The sequence below is a fragment of the Oncorhynchus mykiss genome, chromosome 3 (assembly GCF_013265735.2).
Source record: "Oncorhynchus mykiss isolate Arlee chromosome 3, USDA_OmykA_1.1, whole genome shotgun sequence".
Lineage (NCBI taxonomy): Eukaryota > Metazoa > Chordata > Actinopteri > Salmoniformes > Salmonidae > Oncorhynchus > Oncorhynchus mykiss.
Genome location: NC_048567.1, coordinates 25,244,169 through 25,262,060, shown reverse-complemented (window position 1 = coordinate 25,262,060; position 17,892 = coordinate 25,244,169).

Genomic DNA, 17,892 nt, shown 5'->3' with positions numbered 1-17,892 from the left:
ATTACTTCACTTTATATCAAGATCTTGTTTTAATAAACTTTCATTAATAAACCAATAAATCACTGAATTGACTGTGTATCATTACAAATACACAAATGTCTGTCATAATCAAGGTGTAATTAGTTTTTTCCAAACCGATTCCCTCTATCCCTAAAAGGCTGAATGAAATATGTCTCGAGTTTACATAGAAAGTCGGTAAGTAGATGTGCAACATACTTATAATGCAATGCGAGAATATGCCGAAACCAAACACCCACGTCATGTCTTTTGATATCATATCACCTTACCCTCATTCACTTCTGTCAAGAACACTTGTGATGTTTGTATATTTAACTGGGTGTTCCTCTCTACATACTATACATGTTTGGGTGCAGCAAATACAATGTATGCTCTCTGACCTAAATGTACTGAATAAAAGTATAAACTCAACATGCAACAATTTCAAAGATTTTACTGAGTTACAGTTCATATAAGGAAATCAGTAATTTGAAGTAAATTCATTCATTTTTCAGTTCTACGTGCAGACAATAGACAATGTGAAAACCATTGTTTTTTATAATTCAGTTTCCTTCGACTGTAAACCACTCTACCTTTTTTGGTTGAGAGTGTCAAATGTGTGCATTTTTGGTAACATACTATCTAAAAGTGAACGAGTCATCTTTACTTTATAGAATGTACAGTAGAAAAAAAATAGTAAGTGACAGAATTGCTGCAGTTAAAGCTTTATTAGCAACATGAAATTGCTGCCAGTGATCAACAAGAAATCCAACATGGCCTTTGGTTCCAAATGTGTACAAATAAAACACAATTACAGTAAAAAAGGCACGGAAGGGAAAAAACACAGAAATGCCCCGTCCTGTTCTAATCTATACCATCTTCAGCATTTGACCACATGTCCTCGTCCACATCGCATCTTATGTCGTCTCTCGCTATGCACCTTGGATAGAAACGCTTGGCCTGCCTTATCCACCCCTGGCAGTCTTCAGCTGAGTAGGGTGGGAGGAAAGGCGAGTAGGGTGGGAGGAAAGGCGAGTAGGGTGGGAGGAAAGGCGAGTAGGGTGGGAGGAAAGGCGAGTAGGGTGGGAGGAAAGGTGAGTAGGGTGGGAGGAAAGGTGAGTAGGGGGAAGGAAAGGTGAGTAGGGTGGGAGGAAAGGCGAGTAGGGTGGGAGGAAAGGCGAGTAGGGTGGGAGGAAACGCGAATAGGGTGGGAGGAAAGGCGAGTAGGGTCGGAGGAAAGGCGAGTAGGGTGGGAGGAAAGGCGAGTAGGGGGGAGGAAAGGCGAGTAGGGTGGGAGGAAAAGGGAAACCATTCTTGAATAGGCTGCAAACCAGTTTGTGATTGCATGTGAATGGTGGAATGCTACATTGTCCCATGCAATCACAAATGTCCTCATGTTTCCTCCCACGTGTTCTCTTTCTGCTTCTGGCACCAGTTGTTAGTGGAGGTAATCTAAACACAAAAGAAGGTGCTCAGTGTTGCAGGGACCAATCTGGCATTTCTGCAGGACAAAACCAGCACTCGAGATTGCAGTCATTGTGATTTTTGCTCCTCTCTGACCTGACACATCAACGGTGGCCTTTTCCCCGATGACGTTTCTTCCCCGCCGATGTGTTTTTGCCAGGTTAAACCCTGCCTCATCTACATAAATTATTTCACATGGGGTCTGATTAGCCTCCACCTCCATGACTCTCTGAAAGAAATCAAACACAGTATGTGTAAATGCTTTTCAGTTTTTCCTATTGTATGTACTGTAACCCATGTTTACATGTAGAGTAGCATAGTGTAAAACTCACTGTAGAACAAGACATCTTGGATGGACACCATACCTGGACGTATTGGTGCCGGAGATCCTTGACCCGCTCACTGTTTCTTTCAAAAGGAACTGTGTACAACTGTTTCATTCCAACTCTGTGTTTGGTCAGAGTCTGAGCCAATGGTAGTCAGGTTGATGCTTTCCACATTGTGAAATACCAGGTTGTCCTGGTAAAAGGCAACAGAACAGGATGTCACCATTTTGAGGCTATTTTCATGCACTTCTGTTTTACAGGTTAGAAATGAAAGCACTTTATCTAGTTCCTGAACACTTCTAAATGAATCCTGATAATACCTGTCATGTATTGTCATGTTGTGTGTTTCTGTCCTTTCCCTTCACCCTGTCTCCCTCTGCTGGTCGTTGTTAGGTTACCTTTTCTCCCCCTCTTTCCCCCAGCTGTGCCTTGTCTCCTCCTAACTACCCATTCACCCCGTTTCCCACCTGTTCCCTTTTTCCCTCTGATTAGGTCCCTATATCTCTCTCTGTTTTTGTTCCTGTCCTTGTCGGATTCTTGTTTGTTGTGTTTCATGCCTGAGCCAGACTATCGTCATGTTTGCTGTAACCTTGTCCTGTCCTGTCGGAATCTGCCGGTCTATCTGAGCCTACCTATGTTTGGTTATTAAAGAAGCTCTGTTTAAGTTAGTTCGCTTTTGGGTCCTCATTCACTCACCGTAACAGAAGAATCCGACCAAGAATGGACCCAGCGACTTCGGATCCTCTCCACTCAGCCGTCGAGATCCAGGGAGCGATGCTAGGCAGACACGAGCAGGAATTGTCTGCTGCTCGACATGCCGTTGAGACCCTGGCCACCCAAGTCTCCAACCTCACAGAACAGGTTCACCATCTCCGCCTCGATCCACCGGCCACTTCCAGGGCTTTCGAATCTCCGGAGCCCAGAATCAATAACCCGTCGTGTTACTCTGGGGAGCCCACTGAATGCCGCTCGTTCCTCACCCAGTGTGATATTGTGTTTTCTCTCCAGCCCAACACTTACGCCAGGAGCACTGCCCGTGTCGCCTACGTCATATCTCTCCTTACTGGACGGGCTCGTGAGTGGGGCACGGCAATCTGGGAGGCAAGGGCTGAGTGTACTAACCAGTATCAGGACTTTAAGGAGGAGATGATACGGGTTTTTGATCTATCTGTTTTTGGGGAGGAGGCTTCCAGGGCCCTGTCTTCCCTATGTCAAGGATATCGATCCATAACAGACTACTCTATTGAGTTTCGCACTCTTGCTGCCTCCAGTGGCTGGAACGAGCCGGCTTTGCTCGCTCGTCTTCTGGAGGGTCTCCGCGCAGAGGTAAAGGATGAGATTCTCTCCCGGGAGGTTCCTTCCAGCGTGGATTCCTTGATTGAACTCGCTATTCGCATTGAGCGACGGGTTGATCTTCGTCACCGAGCTCGTGGAAAGGAGCTTGCGTTCTCCGTTGCCCCCCTCTCCGCATCACTACCATCTTCCTCTGCCGGCTCGGGAGCTGAGCCTATGCAGCTGGGAGGTATCCGCATCTCGACTAAGGAGAGGGAACGGAGAATCACCAACCGCCTCTGTCTCTATTGCGGTTCTGCTGGCCATTTTGTCACTTCATGTCCAGTAAAAGCCAGAGCTCATCAGTAAGCGGAGGGCTGCTGGTGAGCGCTACTACTCCTGTCTCTCCTTCAAGATCCTGCACTACCTTGTCGGTCCATCTACGCTGGACCGGTTCGTCAGCTTCCTGCAGTGCCTTAATAGACTCTGGGGCCGAGGGCTGTTTTATGGACGAGACCTGGGCTCGGGAACATGACATTCCTCTCAGACAGTTAAGGGAGTCCACGGCCTTGTTCGCCCTGGATGGTAGTCCTCTCCCCAGGATTCAGCGTGAGACGCTACCTTTAACCCTCACTGTTTCTGGTAATCATAGCGAAACCATTTCTTTTTTGATTTTTCGTTCACCTTTTACACCTGTTGTTTTGGGCCATCCCTGGCTAGTTTGTCATAATCCTTCCATTAATTGGTCTAGTAATTCTATCCTCTCCTGGAACGTCTCTTGTCATGTGAAATGTTTAATGTCTGCTATCCCTCCTGTTTCCTCTGTCTCTTCTTCACAGGAGGAGCCTGGTGATTTGACAGGGGTGCCGGAGGAATATCACGATCTGCGCACGGTGTTCAGTCGGTCCAGGGCCACCTCTCTTCCTCCACACCGGTCGTATGATTGTAGTATTGATCTCCTTCCGGGAACCACTCCCCCCCGGGGTAGACTATACTCTCTGTCGGCTCCCGAACGTAAGGCTCTCGAGGATTATTTGTCTGTAGCTCTTGACGCCGGTACCATAGTCCCCTCCTCCTCTCCCGCCGGAGCGGGGTTTTTTTTTGTCAAGAAGAAGGACGGGTCTCTGCGCCCCTGCATAGATTATCGAGGGCTGAATGACATAACAGTTAAGAATCGTTATCCGCTTCCTCTTATGTCCTCAGCCTTCGAGATCCTGCAGGGAGCCAGGTTTTTCACTAAGTTGGACCTTCGTAACGCTTACCATCTCGTGCGCATCAGGGAGGGGGACGAGTGGAAGACGGCGTTTAACACTCCGTTAGGGCACTTTGAATACCGGGTTCTTCCTTTCGGCCTCGCTAACGCTCCAGCTGTCTTTCAGGCATTAGTCAATGATGTCCTGAGAGACATGCTGAACATCTTTGTTTTCGTTTACCTTGACGATATCCTGATTTTTTCACCGTCACTCCAGATTCATCTTCAGCACGTTCGACGTGTCCTCCAGCGCCTTTTAGAGAATTGTCTTTTTGTGAAGGCTGAGAAGTGCACTTTTCATGCCTCCTCCGTCACATTTCTCGGTTCTGTTATTTCCGCTGAAGGCATTAAGATGGATCCCGCTAAGGTCCAAGCTGTCATTGATTGGCCCGCCCCTAAGTCACGCGTCGAGCTGCAGCGCTTTCTCGGCTTCGCAAACTTCTATCGTCGTTTCATCCGTAATTTCGGTCAGGTGGCAGCTCCTCTCACAGCCCTTACTTCTGTCAAGACGTGCTTTAAGTGGTCCGTTTCCGCCCAGGGAGCTTTTGATCTCCTCAAGAATCGTTTTACATCCGCTCCTATCCTTGTTACACCTGACGTCTCTAGACAGTTCGTTGTCGAGGTTGACGCGTCAGAGGTGGGCGTGGGAGCCATTCTTTCTCAGCGCTCCCTCTCTGACGACAAGGTCCACCCATGCGCGTATTTTTCTCATCGCCTGTCCCCGTCGGAACGTAACTATGATGTGGGAAACCGCGAACTGCTCGCCATCCAGTTAGCCCTAGGCGAATGGCGACAGTGGTTGGAGGGGGCGACCGTTCCTTTTGTCGTTTGGACTGACCATAGGAACCTTGAGTACATCCGTTCTGCCAAACGACTTAATGCGCGTCAGGCTCGTTGGGCGCTGTTTTTCGCTCGTTTCGAGTTCGTGATTTCTTATCGTCTGGGCTCTAAGAACACCAAGCCTGATGCTTTATCTCGTCTCTTCAGTTCTTCAATAGCCTCCACTGACCCCGAGGGGATTCTCCCTGAGGGGCGTGTTGTCGGGTTGACTGTCTGGGGAATTGAGAGGCAGGTAAAGCAAGCGCTCACTCACACTCCGTCGCCGCGCGCTTGTCCTAGGAACCTTCTTTTCGTTCCCGTTCCTACTCGTCTGGCCGTTCTTCAGTGGGCTCACTCTGCCAAGTTAGCCGGCCACCCTGGCGTTCGGGGTACGCTTGCTTCCATTCGCCAGCGTTTTTGGTGGCCCACCCGGGAGCATGACACGCGTCGTTTCGTGGCTGCTTGTTCGGTCTGCGCGCAGACTAAGTCCGGTAACTCCCCTCCTGCCGGCCGTCTCAGGCCGCTTCCCATTCCCTCTCGACCGTGGTCTCACATCGCCTTAGATTTTGTCACCGGACTGCCTTCGTCAGCGGGGAAGACTGTTATTCTTACGGTTGTCGATAGGTTCTCTAAGGCGGCTCATTTCATTCCCCTTGCTAAGCTTCCTTCTGCTAAAGAGACGGCACAAATCATCATCGAGAATGTTTTCAGAATTCATGGCCTTCCGTCAGACGTCGTTTCGGACAGAGGTCCGCAATTCACGTCTCAATTTTGGAGGGAGTTTTGCCGTTTGATTGGGGCTTCCGTCAGTCTCTCTTCCGGCTTTCACCCCCAGTCTAACGGTCAAGCAGAACGGGCCAATCAGACTATTGGTCGCATCTTACGCAGTCTTTCTTTTCGCAACCCTGCGTCTTGGTCAGAACAGCTCCCCTGGGCAGAATACGCCCACAACTCGCTTCCTTCGTCTGCGACCGGGCTATCTCCTTTTCAGAGTAGCCTCGGGTACCAGCCTCCGCTGTTCTCATCTCAGTTCGCCGAGTCCAGCGTCCCCTCCGCTCAGGCTTTTGTCCAACGTTGCGAGCGCACCTGGAAGAGGGTCAGGTCTGCACTTTGCCGTTATAGGACGCAGACTGTGAGGGCTGCTAATAAGCGTAGAACTAAGAGTCCTAGATATTGTCGCGGTCAGAGAGTTTGGCTCTCCACTCAGAACCTTCCCCTTAAGACGGCTTCTCGCAAGTTGACCCCGCGGTTCATTGGTCCGTTCCGTATTTCTCGGGTCATTAATCCTGTCGCAGTTCGACTTCTTCTTCCGCGTTACCTTCGTCGCGTCCACCCGGTCTTCCATGTCTCCTGTATTAAGCCCGTTCTTCGCGCCCCCGCTCGTCTTCCCCCCCCCCCCCCCCCCATCCTTGTCGAGGGCGCACCCATCTACAGGGTCCGCAGGATTTTGGACATGCGTCCTCGGGGCCGTGGTCACCAGTACCTCGTTGATTGGGAGGGGTACGGTCCTGAGGAGAGGAGTTGGGTTCCCTCTCGGGACGTGCTGGACCGTGCGCTGATCGAGGATTTCCTCCGTTGCCACCAGGTTTCCTCCTCGAGTGCGCCAGGAGGCGCTCGGTGAGTGGGGGGGTACTGTCATGTATTGTCATGTTGTGTGTTTCTGTCCTTTCCCTTCACCCTGTCTCCCTCTGCTGGTCGTTGTTAGGTTACCTTTTCTCCCCCTCTTTCCCCCAGCTGTGCCTTGTCTCCTCCTAACTACCCATTCACCCCGTTTCCCACCTGTTCCCTTTTTCCCTCTGATTAGGTCCCTATATCTCTCTCTGTTTTTGTTCCTGTCCTTGTCGGATTCTTGTTTGTTGTGTTTCATGCCTGAGCCAGACTATCGTCATGTTTGCTGTAACCTTGTCCTGTCCTGTCGGAATCTGCCGGTCTATCTGAGCCTACCTATGTTTGGTTATTAAAGAAGCTCTGTTTAAGTTAGTTCGCTTTTGGGTCCTCATTCACTCACCGTAACAATACCATGATTTCTTTTGAATGAATAATGGTGAGTGAGAAGGTTTGAGGCTATATCAAAACATGCTAACCTCTTACTTTAAAAAAATCTGCAACACACTTATAATGCAATGAGAGAATATGCCGAAACCAAACACCCACGTCATGTCTTTTGATATCATATCACCTTACCCTCATTCACTTCTGTCAAGAACACTTGTGATGTTTGTATATTTAACTGGGTGTTCCTCTCTACATACTATACATGTTTGGGTGCAGCAAATACAATTTATGCTCTCTGACCTAAATGTACTGAATAAAAGTTTAAACGCAACATGCAACAATTTCAAAGATTTTACTGAGTTACAGTTCATATAAGGAAATCAGTCAATTGAAGTAAATTCATTAGACCCTAGTCTATGGATTTCACATGACTGGGAATACAGATATGCATCTGTTGGTCATAGATTCCATTTAAAAAAAGTAGGGGTGTGGATCAGAACCAGTCTGTATCTGTTGTGACCACCATTTTCCTCATGCAGCACGACACATCTCCTACAGATTGAGTTAATCAGGTTGTTGATTGTGGCCCTTCGAATGTTCTCCCACTCCTCTTCAATGGCTGTGCAAAGTTACTGGATATTGGCAGGAACTGGAACACGCTGTCATACGTGTCGATTCAGAGCATCCCAAACATGCTCAATGGGTGACATGTCTGATGAGTATGTAGGCCATTTTATTTGTATTTTTTTATTTATTATTTAGTTATTATTTACAATGACAGCTAAAGGTATCCTGCTGGGACGGGGGCTAGGATTAAAAATAAATATAAATATAGGAAAAAACACATTTCACAACAAGAGAGACAACACAACATTACATAAAGAGAGACCTAAGACAACAACATAGCAAGGCGACAACACCATGGTCACAACACAACATGATAATAACAACATGGAAGCAGCACAAAACATGGATCAAACATTATTCTTTTACCTTTATTTAACTAGGCAAGTCAGTTAAGAACAAATTCCTATTTCAATGGCAGCCTAGGAATAGTGGGTTAACTGCCTTGGTCAAGGGCAGAAGGACAGATTTTTACCTTGTAGGCTCAGGGATTTGATCTTGCAACCTTTCGGGGACTAGTACAACACGCTAACCACTAGGCTACCTGTCACCCCTTTATTGGGAAATACCAGGTTGTCCTCTACAATTCTGGTCTGAATTTCTCTCAGTTTCATTGCATTGTCAGCAATGACCAATCCTACAATGGCTCTTGGTCTTCACTGAGGAGCTTTCCTCTTCCCCAAGAGGGAGGAAGACGTTGTGTCCTTTAGAGGAACAAAAATAGAACATATGTATTTGTATTGGCATTGGTGATCTACAGTTACAGTGGGACATAGCAACAGTAATGAAAGAAGAAGCCCTTGTGAAATACATTACTTACCTGTTGGTTTGTTGAAAATTCTGGATAATGGAATCCACGGTTGACCGTCTGAAATTAGGCTGGACTCTTTCACCAGCCTCTCTCAGTGATAGACCATGGTATTAGGCTGGACTCGTTCAACAGCCTCTCTCAGTGATAGACCATGTTATTAGGCTGGACTCTTTCACCAGTCTCTCTCAGTGATAGACCATGGTATTAGGCTGGACTCTTTCAACAGCCTCTCTCAGTGATAGACCATGTTATTAGGCTGGACTCTTTCACCAGCCTCTCTCAGTGATAGACCATGGTATTAGGCTGGACTCTTTCAAAATCCTCTCTCAGTGATAGACCATGGTATTAGGCTGGACTCTTTCACCAGCCTCTCTCAGTGATAGACCATGGTATTAGGCTGGACTCTTTCACCAGCCTCTCTCAGTGATAGACCATGGTATTAGGCTGGACTCTTTCACCAGTCTCTCTCAGTGATAGACCATGGTTTATCACATGGTCTATGATGGTGGCTCTTATTTCCTCAGCGACAACAGCTCTTACTCTCCTTTGAACACCACCACGCATTCTTACTCCTTTCCCCCTACCTCTCCTTCTCCCTTGTCCTGGTCCAACCATTCCTCTGCCTGGTCCAGCTACTCCTCTCCCTGGTCCAACTACTCCTCTCCCTGGTCCAACTACTCCTGTGCCTGGTCAAGATACTCCTCTGCCTGGTCCAGCTACTTCTCTCCGTGGTCCAACTACTCCTCTGCCTGGTCCAACTACTCCTCTCACTGGTCCAACGACTCCTCTCCCTGGTCCAACTACTCCTGTGCCTGGTCCAACTACTCCTCTCCCTGGTCAAGCTACTCCTCTCCCTGGTTCAGATACTCCTCTCCCTGGTCCAACTACTCCTCTCCCTGGTCCAACTACTCCTCTGCCTGATCCAACTACTCCTCTCCCTGGTCCAACTACTCCTCTCACTAGTCCAACTACTCCTCTGCCTGGTCCAACTACTCCTCTCCCTGGTCCAACTACTCCTCTCACTGGTCCAACTACTCCTCTCACTGGTCCAACTACTCCTCTCCCTGGTCAAGTTGCTCCTCTCCCTGGTTCAGATACTCCTCTCCCTGGTCCAACTACTCCTCTCCCTGGTCCAACTACTCCTCTCACTGGTCCAACTACTCCTCTGCCTGGTCCAACTACTCCTCTGCCTGATCCAACTACTCCTCTCCCTGGTCCAACTACTCCTGTGCCTGGTCAAGCTTCTCCTCTCACTTGTCCAACTACTCCTCTCCCTGGTCAAGTTGCTCCTCTCCCTGGTTCAGATACTCCTCTCCCTGGTCCAACTACTCCTCTCCCTGGTCCAACTACTATTGTGCCTGGTCAAGCTACTCCTCTCCCTGGTCCAGCTACTCCTCTCCCTGGTCCAGACATTGTTTTCTCTCTCTGCTCCTCTGTATTATTCTGTATACACACTGAACAAAATAAATCCAAAGAGTCCCCTTTTTACTGTGTATGTCCTTGTAATTGAAAGAACTTCAACACCTGGCTATGTCTTTGATTGAGATTGGAATCAGCTGTGGTTGGTCTATCTTACACAACTTACAGTAAATCAGCTATTTCTCAATGTTTCAATGATCTGTTCATTCAAAAATGCTTATCAACTGTTTCAATATAGCTTTTGAGATGCTGTTGTTGAAGAAGTAGAAGCTTTACACTATATTTAAGGTTTTCAACATTAGATCTTCATTTCTGGCATGCTCTGTGCAAGCATTTGTAAATAAGACAAGAAAGATCCATAACTTTGGTATTGGGTAAGCTTGTATGTAAAGAAGATTTAAGCATTTTAGAAATGTGTTAATTCACTGCATATTCTGTGTTAACAACATGAATTGAGTTAATGGTATGGTCCACAACAGAAGGTGTTGTGTGCAATTATTGTGCTAATTGTGTTTACAGTTTTGAAAATGTGACTACAGATTGGACAAAAGGATGTTAGTGGTGTAAAAAACTGTAATCCCTGACCCCCCCCCCCCACACACAGTTGTATGACCTATAGATATTAAACTATCCTCGGACTCTCGGACTGCACAGTTCCGTTTGTTCAGTGTCTCTTGACTATTTGAGCCATGTGAGGCTGTACCTTCAGTATAATTCTCACTTATAAAAAGGATGAGGCAGATACACTCTCCTCCATATGTATTTGGACAGTGAAGCAGAAATGTACATTTTGGATTTTAGATCAAATGTCTCATGAGGCAACAGAACAGGATGTCACCTTTTTGAGGGTATTTTCATGCACTTCTGTTTTACAGGTTAGAAATGAAAGCACTTTATCTAGTTCCTAAACACTTCTAAATGAATCCTGATAATACCATGATTTCTTTTGAATGAATAATGGTGAGTGAGAAGGTTTGAGGCTATAACAAAAGATCCTAACCTCTTACTTTTTAAAATCTGCAACACACTTATAATGCAATGAGAGAATATGCCGAAACCAAACACCCACGTCATGTCTTTTGATGTCATATCACCTTACCCTCATTCACTTCTGTCAAGAACACTTGTGATGTTTGTATATTTAACTGGGTGTTCCTCTCTACATACTATACATGTTTGGGTGCAGCAAATACAATGAATGCTCACTGACCTAAATATACTGAATAAAATGTTGTTGTTGCAACATGCAACAATTTCAAAGATTTTACTGAGTTACAGTTCATATAAGGAAATCAGTCAATTGAAGTACATTCATTAGACCCTAATCTATGGATTTCACATGACTGGGAATACAGATATGCATCTGTTGGTCATAGATTCCTTTAAAAAAAGTAGTGGTGTGGATCAGAACCAGTCTGTATCTGTTGTGACCACCATTTGCCTCATGCAGCGCGACACATCTCCTACACATTGAGTTAATCAGGCTGTTGACTGTGGCCCATTGAATGTTGTCCCACTCCTCTTCAAAGGCTGTGCGAAGTTGCTGGATACTGGCGGGAACTGGAACATGCTGTCGTACACGTCGATCCAGAGCATACCAAACATGCTCAATGGGTGACATGTCTGGTGAGTTTGCAGGCCATTTGATTTGTATTTTTTATTGAACCTTTATTTAACTAGGCAAGTCAGTTTAGAACAAATTCTTATTTACAATGACAGCCTACCAAAAGGCAAAAGGCCTCCTGTGGGGACGGGGGCTGGGATTTAAAAAAATAACAAAAAAAAAAAATATATATATATATATATGTATATATATATATATATATATATATATATATATATATATATATATATATATATATATATATAAATATGGGGAAAAACACACATCACGACAGGAGAGACAACACCAACACTACATAAAGAGAGACCTATGAGACAACAATATAGCAAGGCAGCGACACATGACAACACAGCATGGTAGCAACACAGCATGACAACAACATGGTAGCAACACAACATGGTAGCAGCACAAAGCATGGTACATTCATTATTGGGCACAGACAACAGCACAAAGGGCAAAAAGGTAGAGACAACAATACACCACACAAAGCAGCCACAGCTGTCAGTAAGAGTGTCCATGATTGCGCCTTTGAATGAAGAGATTGAGATAAAACTGTCCAGTTTGAGTGTTTGTTGGAGCTCGTTCCAGTCGCTAACTGCAGCAAACTGAAAAGAAGAGCGACCCAAGGATGTGTGTGCTTTGGGGACCTTTAACAGAATGTGACTGGCAGAATGGGTATTGTATGTGGAGGATGAGGGCTGCAGTAGATATGTCCTATAGTGCAGTGATGTGTCCTATAAGGAGAATTGGTGGCAAATCTGATGGCTGAATGGTAAAGAACATCTAGCCCTCGAGAGCACCCTTACAGTACCTGCCGATCTATAAATTATGTTTCTGTAATCTAGCATGGAGAGGATGGTCATCTGAATCAGGGTTAGTTTGGCAGCTGGGGTGAAAGAGGAGCGATTACGATAGAGGAAACCAAGTCTAGATTTAACTTTAGCCTGCAGCTTTGATATGTGCTGAGAAAAGGACAGTGTGCTGTCTAGCCATACTCCCAATTACTTGTATGAGGTGACTACCTCAAGCTCTAAAACCCTCAGAGTTAGTAATCACACCTGTGGGGAGAGGGGCATTCTTCTTACTGAACCACTTGATCTTTGTTATTGAGGTATTCAGAACAAGGTTAAGGGTAGAGAAAGCTTGTTTGTAGTGCATTTAACACAAAATCTGGGCAGGGGCCAGCTGAGTATAAGACTATCATCTGCATATAAATGGATGAGAGAGATTCCTACTGCTTGAGCTATGTTGTTGATGTAAATTGAGAAGAGCGTGGGGCCTAGGATTGAGCCTTGGGGTACTCCCTTGGTGACAGGCAGTGGCTAAGACAGCAGATGTTCTGACTTTATACACTACACTCTTTGAAACGGGTAGTTAGCAAACCAGGACAAAGACCCCTCAGAGACACCAATACTCCTTAGCCGGCCCACAGGAATGGAATGGTCTACCGTATCAAAAGCTTTGTCCAAGTCAATAAAAATAGCAGCACAACATTGCTTCGAATCAAGGGCAATGGTGACATTATTGAGGACCTTTAAGGTTGCAGTGACACATCCATAACCTGAGCAGAAACCAGATTGCATACCAGAGAGAATACTATAGACATCAAGAAAGCCAGTCAGTTGATAATTGACAAGTTTTTCCAACACTTTTGATAAACAGGGCAAAATAGAAATAGGCCTCTAACAGTTAGGATCAGCTTGATCTCTCCCTTTAAATAAAGGACAAACTGTGGCTGCTTTCCAAGCAATGGGAACATCCCCAGAAAGGAGAGACGGGTTAAAAAGGTTGGAGATAGGCTTGGCAATGATAGTGGCAGCAACCTTAAAGAAGAAAGGGTCTAAGCCATCTGACCCAGATGGTTTTTTGGGGTCAAGTTTCAGGAGCTCCTTTAGCACCTGGGACTCAGTGACTGCCAGCAGGGAGAAACTTTGTCAATGGGCAGGGGGAAAAGAGGAAGAAGCATCGGGAATAGTCGCATTAGAAGGGGTGGGAGAGGAGGACATTTGCAAGGTTACATGGCTGAGTCAAATAGGAATCCTGTCTTAATGAAGTGGTGATTAAATAGCTCAGCCATGTGCTCCTTGTCAGTAAAACCATATCATCAACATTAAGGGACATGGGCAGCTGTGAAGAGGAGGGTTTATTCTTCAGATCTTTAACCTTTTTCCAGAACTTCTTGGGGTTAGACCCACAGAGAGAGAACTGCTCCTTAAAGTAACTTTGGCCTGAGTGTGCTTATTACTCATTTGCCTGAACGAGAGCCAGTCAGGCTGAGTATGCATGCGCCGAGCCTTTTGCCAAATGCAATTCTTGAGATGGAGTAACTCTGCAAGATCATGGTCGAACAAGGCCCCGAAGTGTTTTTAATTCTATTTTTCTTTGTTAACAATACCACTGAAAGTACCACTGAAATACCACTGAAAAAAGTGTCTTTGACAGAGGGGATCAAGCTGATTCTGTACAATTTTACAGAGGCCAGTTCATGAAGGAAGGCTTGCTCCTTAAAGATTTTTAGCAAGCGTCTATGACCAATCAGGACAGGTTGTTTCACTGAGCAGCCATTACAAACACAGGCCAGCAAGTCAAATTGTTTTCGGACAGACTTGGTGGAGACAACCGAGCACTGAAGGTGATCCTTGGTAAAAATTGACACTCCCCCACCTTTGGAAGATCTGTCTTGCCGAAAAAAGGTCATAACCAGAAAGGTTAACATCAGTATTCAAAACACTCTTCCTTATCCACGTCTCAGTAATGACCAACACACTGGAGCTGTGAACCCACACTTTCAATTGAGCCATTTTAGGTAATAAGCTTCTAGCGTTAATGTGCAGAAAACACATGCTTTGACGAGAGCAGAAATTAGTGAAGCAGATATCAGAGCACAAGTCAGAATTGGGGCTAGCAACGGTAGATGGGCCAGGGTGTACATGCACCTTTCCAGATATCATACACAGTAATACAATCAAGGCATGGCATAGGACAGGGAGAGCTCTGCAGTGCTGATTTATCACATCTGAATGTGCATCAGATGGCAACAAGATCGTATTGTACAGCAATTTCATCAGGCAACATGAAATCAAAGCCGGCGAGAGGTGGTTAGAATAGGATGGGAGGCCAAAAGTCTGTGTAACCAATAGAGAGTCATAGTCCCAAGTGTGGGAACAAACATAGTCTGTCCCACGGTTGGTTAAAGAAAGTTCGTAGTCAACAAAGCATGCAGCAGTCATGAGGGAAATAGCAAAATAGCAAAATGCACAAGAAAAAAATGATATATATAACGACTTGGGACTAAGTTCAGAGTCATTCGCCCCAACAGTGTGCCATGGAAGAACTGGGTCATTTTCAGCTTCTGGAAATGTTTATATTTTTGGTCTTGATGTGGTAAAACAGATTAAATAAAATCACAAGACATTTTATAAGTTATATACAAGTCCTAAAAATGGATGTACCAATCCCTGATTGCCCCTTTTAAATAATATTTCATCCCTGACCCCCCACCCCCCACCCACCCCCTCACACATAGTTGCATGACCTATAGGTATTAAACTATCCTCAGACTCTCAGACTGTACAGTTCCATTTGTCTCTTGAACATTTCAGCCATGTGATGCTGTACCTTCAGTAATAAACACTAGAGGGCATTCTCACTAAGGATGAGGCAGATACACTCTCCTCCATATGTATTTGGACAGTGAAGCAGAAATGTACATTTTGGATATTAGATCAAATGTCTCATGAGGCAACAGAACAGGATGTCACCTTTTAGAGGGTATTTTCATGCACTTCTGTTTTACAGGTTAGAAATGAAAGCACTTTATCTAGTTCCTGAACACTTCTAAATGAATCCTGATAATACCATGATTTCTTTTGAATGAATAATGGTGAGTGAGAAGGTTTGAGCTAATAACAACCAATAATAGGAGTTTAGCAACAACCAAAAAGTTGTGTGTGTGTGTGGGGGGGGGATCTTTGTGCCTCTGTATCCTTCTCACGTAGTTATTAACAAATCATTCATGATTATCCATAATCATGGTAGCATCCACATTAATGTAGAAGTGTTCAGAAATATATTTTATTCTTACTTACAATGAAAGTGACTCCAGAATGGCAATTATTCACCAATCGACAACAATTTATCTTCTACTGCTACCGGAAGCTATTTTGACTCACATATACTGTACACTTGAATCTTAATTCCAACCCTCAGCCATCTTTCCCAGAACACTACAATGTACCTTTTCCCTTTGGCAATACATCCATCTATTTTACTGTGATGGATTAATGCGTCATTTGTTTTGTATATCAGTTCATAAATCCGATGCCATGGTATTGGGACATCAAATCTCTTCCCAAATATCTTGAATTTTATGTGGCATAGTTGTCAAACCTCTTGACCTTAAGTGAAACTGATACATTTTACAATTTATACTCTTCATTTTAAGCCATGCATGGTTTTTCATTGGAGGCAGACAAACCAATTCATTCCTTTCTCTTTTGAGTAATTGCTTCTTCCATTTTTGTGGCAGAGATGTGATGAGTTGTTTTACTTTTGTATTGAACATACTGTACTGTATTTCCATACAACTTTGTTAATTGTTATTGTGACAATTCTACCATCCTTATTTACAATATCATTCATAATGATACCTTCTTTATACATTTTTTTTCCAATAAATGGGTCTTTCTTCAATCGTTATTGTCACGCCCTGACCTTAGAGAGACTTTTTATTTCTCTATTTGGTTAGGTAGGGGTGTGATTTGGGTGGGCATTCTAGTTTTCCTATTTCTTTGTTTGGCCTGGTATGGTTCCCAATCAGAGGCAGCTGTCTATCGTTGTCTCTGATTGGGGATCATACATAGGCAGCCTTTTTCCCACCTTAGTTTGTGGGATCTTGATTTTGTATAGTTACTGTGTAGCCTGCAGAAAGTTACGGTCGTTTATCAAATAAAAGTAAAATGCACCCCTACCACGCTGCACCTCGGTCCAATCCTTCTCTAAATGATCGTGACAGGTATATTGGAGTTTAGCTGTAATATTGGTTTTGCCTCTTCTAGAGGGTGAAATTGGAATTGTAACCAACTCTGTATGGCTTAATTTAAAAAGGGAGACACTTTAAATAGGGTTTCATTGTCAAGCCACATGAAATGGTTGGTTTTAAATATGTATAATGGCAAAAGGCTCTATTTTGAACAGTGGATGTGCCTCTCTTAGGCTACATTTACACAGGCAGCCCAATTCTGATCTTTTTTTCACTAATTGGTATTTTACCCAATCAGATCAGCTCTGAAAAATATCTGGTGTGAAAAGTTCGATGTGATTGGTCAAAAGACGAATTATTGTAAATAATATACACTTGAGGAATTGTGAGGCATCTGTTTGCCAAACTCAACACTCTAATGTACTTGTCCTCTTGCTGAGTTGTGCGCCTAGGCCTCCCACTCCTTTCTCTTCTGGTTAGAGCCAGTTTGCGCTGTTCTGTGGAAAGAGTAGTACACAGCGTTGTACCAGATTTTCAGTTTCTTGGCAATTTCTCGCATGGAATAGCCTTCATTTCTCAGAACAAGAATAGACTGATGAGTTTCAGAAGAAAGGTCTTTGTTTCTGGCCATTTTGAGCCTGTAATTGAACCCAAAAATGCTGATGCTCCAGATACTTAACTAGTCTAAAGAAGGCCTGTTTTATTGCTTCTTTAAATGCCACAGCAGTTTTCAGCTGTGCAAACATAATTGCAAAAACATAAGGTTTTTCTAATGATCAATTTACCTTTTAAATTGATCAACTTGGATTAGCTAGCACAACGTGCCATTGGAACACAGGAGTGATGGTTGTTGATAATGAGCCTCTGTATGCTTATGTAGATATTCCATAACAATCTGCTGTTTCCAGCTACAATAGTTATTTACAACATTAACAATGTCTACACTGTATTTCTGATCAATTTGATGTTATTTTAATGGCCCCCCTAAAAAATATTTCAAAAACAAGGACATTTCTATGTGAACCCAAACTTTTGAACGGTAATGCATATCAGAATTGGGCTGCCAGTGTAGACGCAGCCAGAGTTGACTGCTGGGAAACCAGTTTGGATTTAAATATAATTTCAGTATAATGGGTTTTTTGAGAGGTTTAATGCCTTAATATCAGTGTCCGTGTCTCCTGACCCCTCCTGTCTCAGCCTCCAGTATTTATGCTGCAGTAGTTTATGTGTCGGGAGGCTAGGGTCAGTTTGTTATATCTGGAGTACTTATCCTGTCCTATCCAGTGTCCTGTGTGAATTTAAGTATGC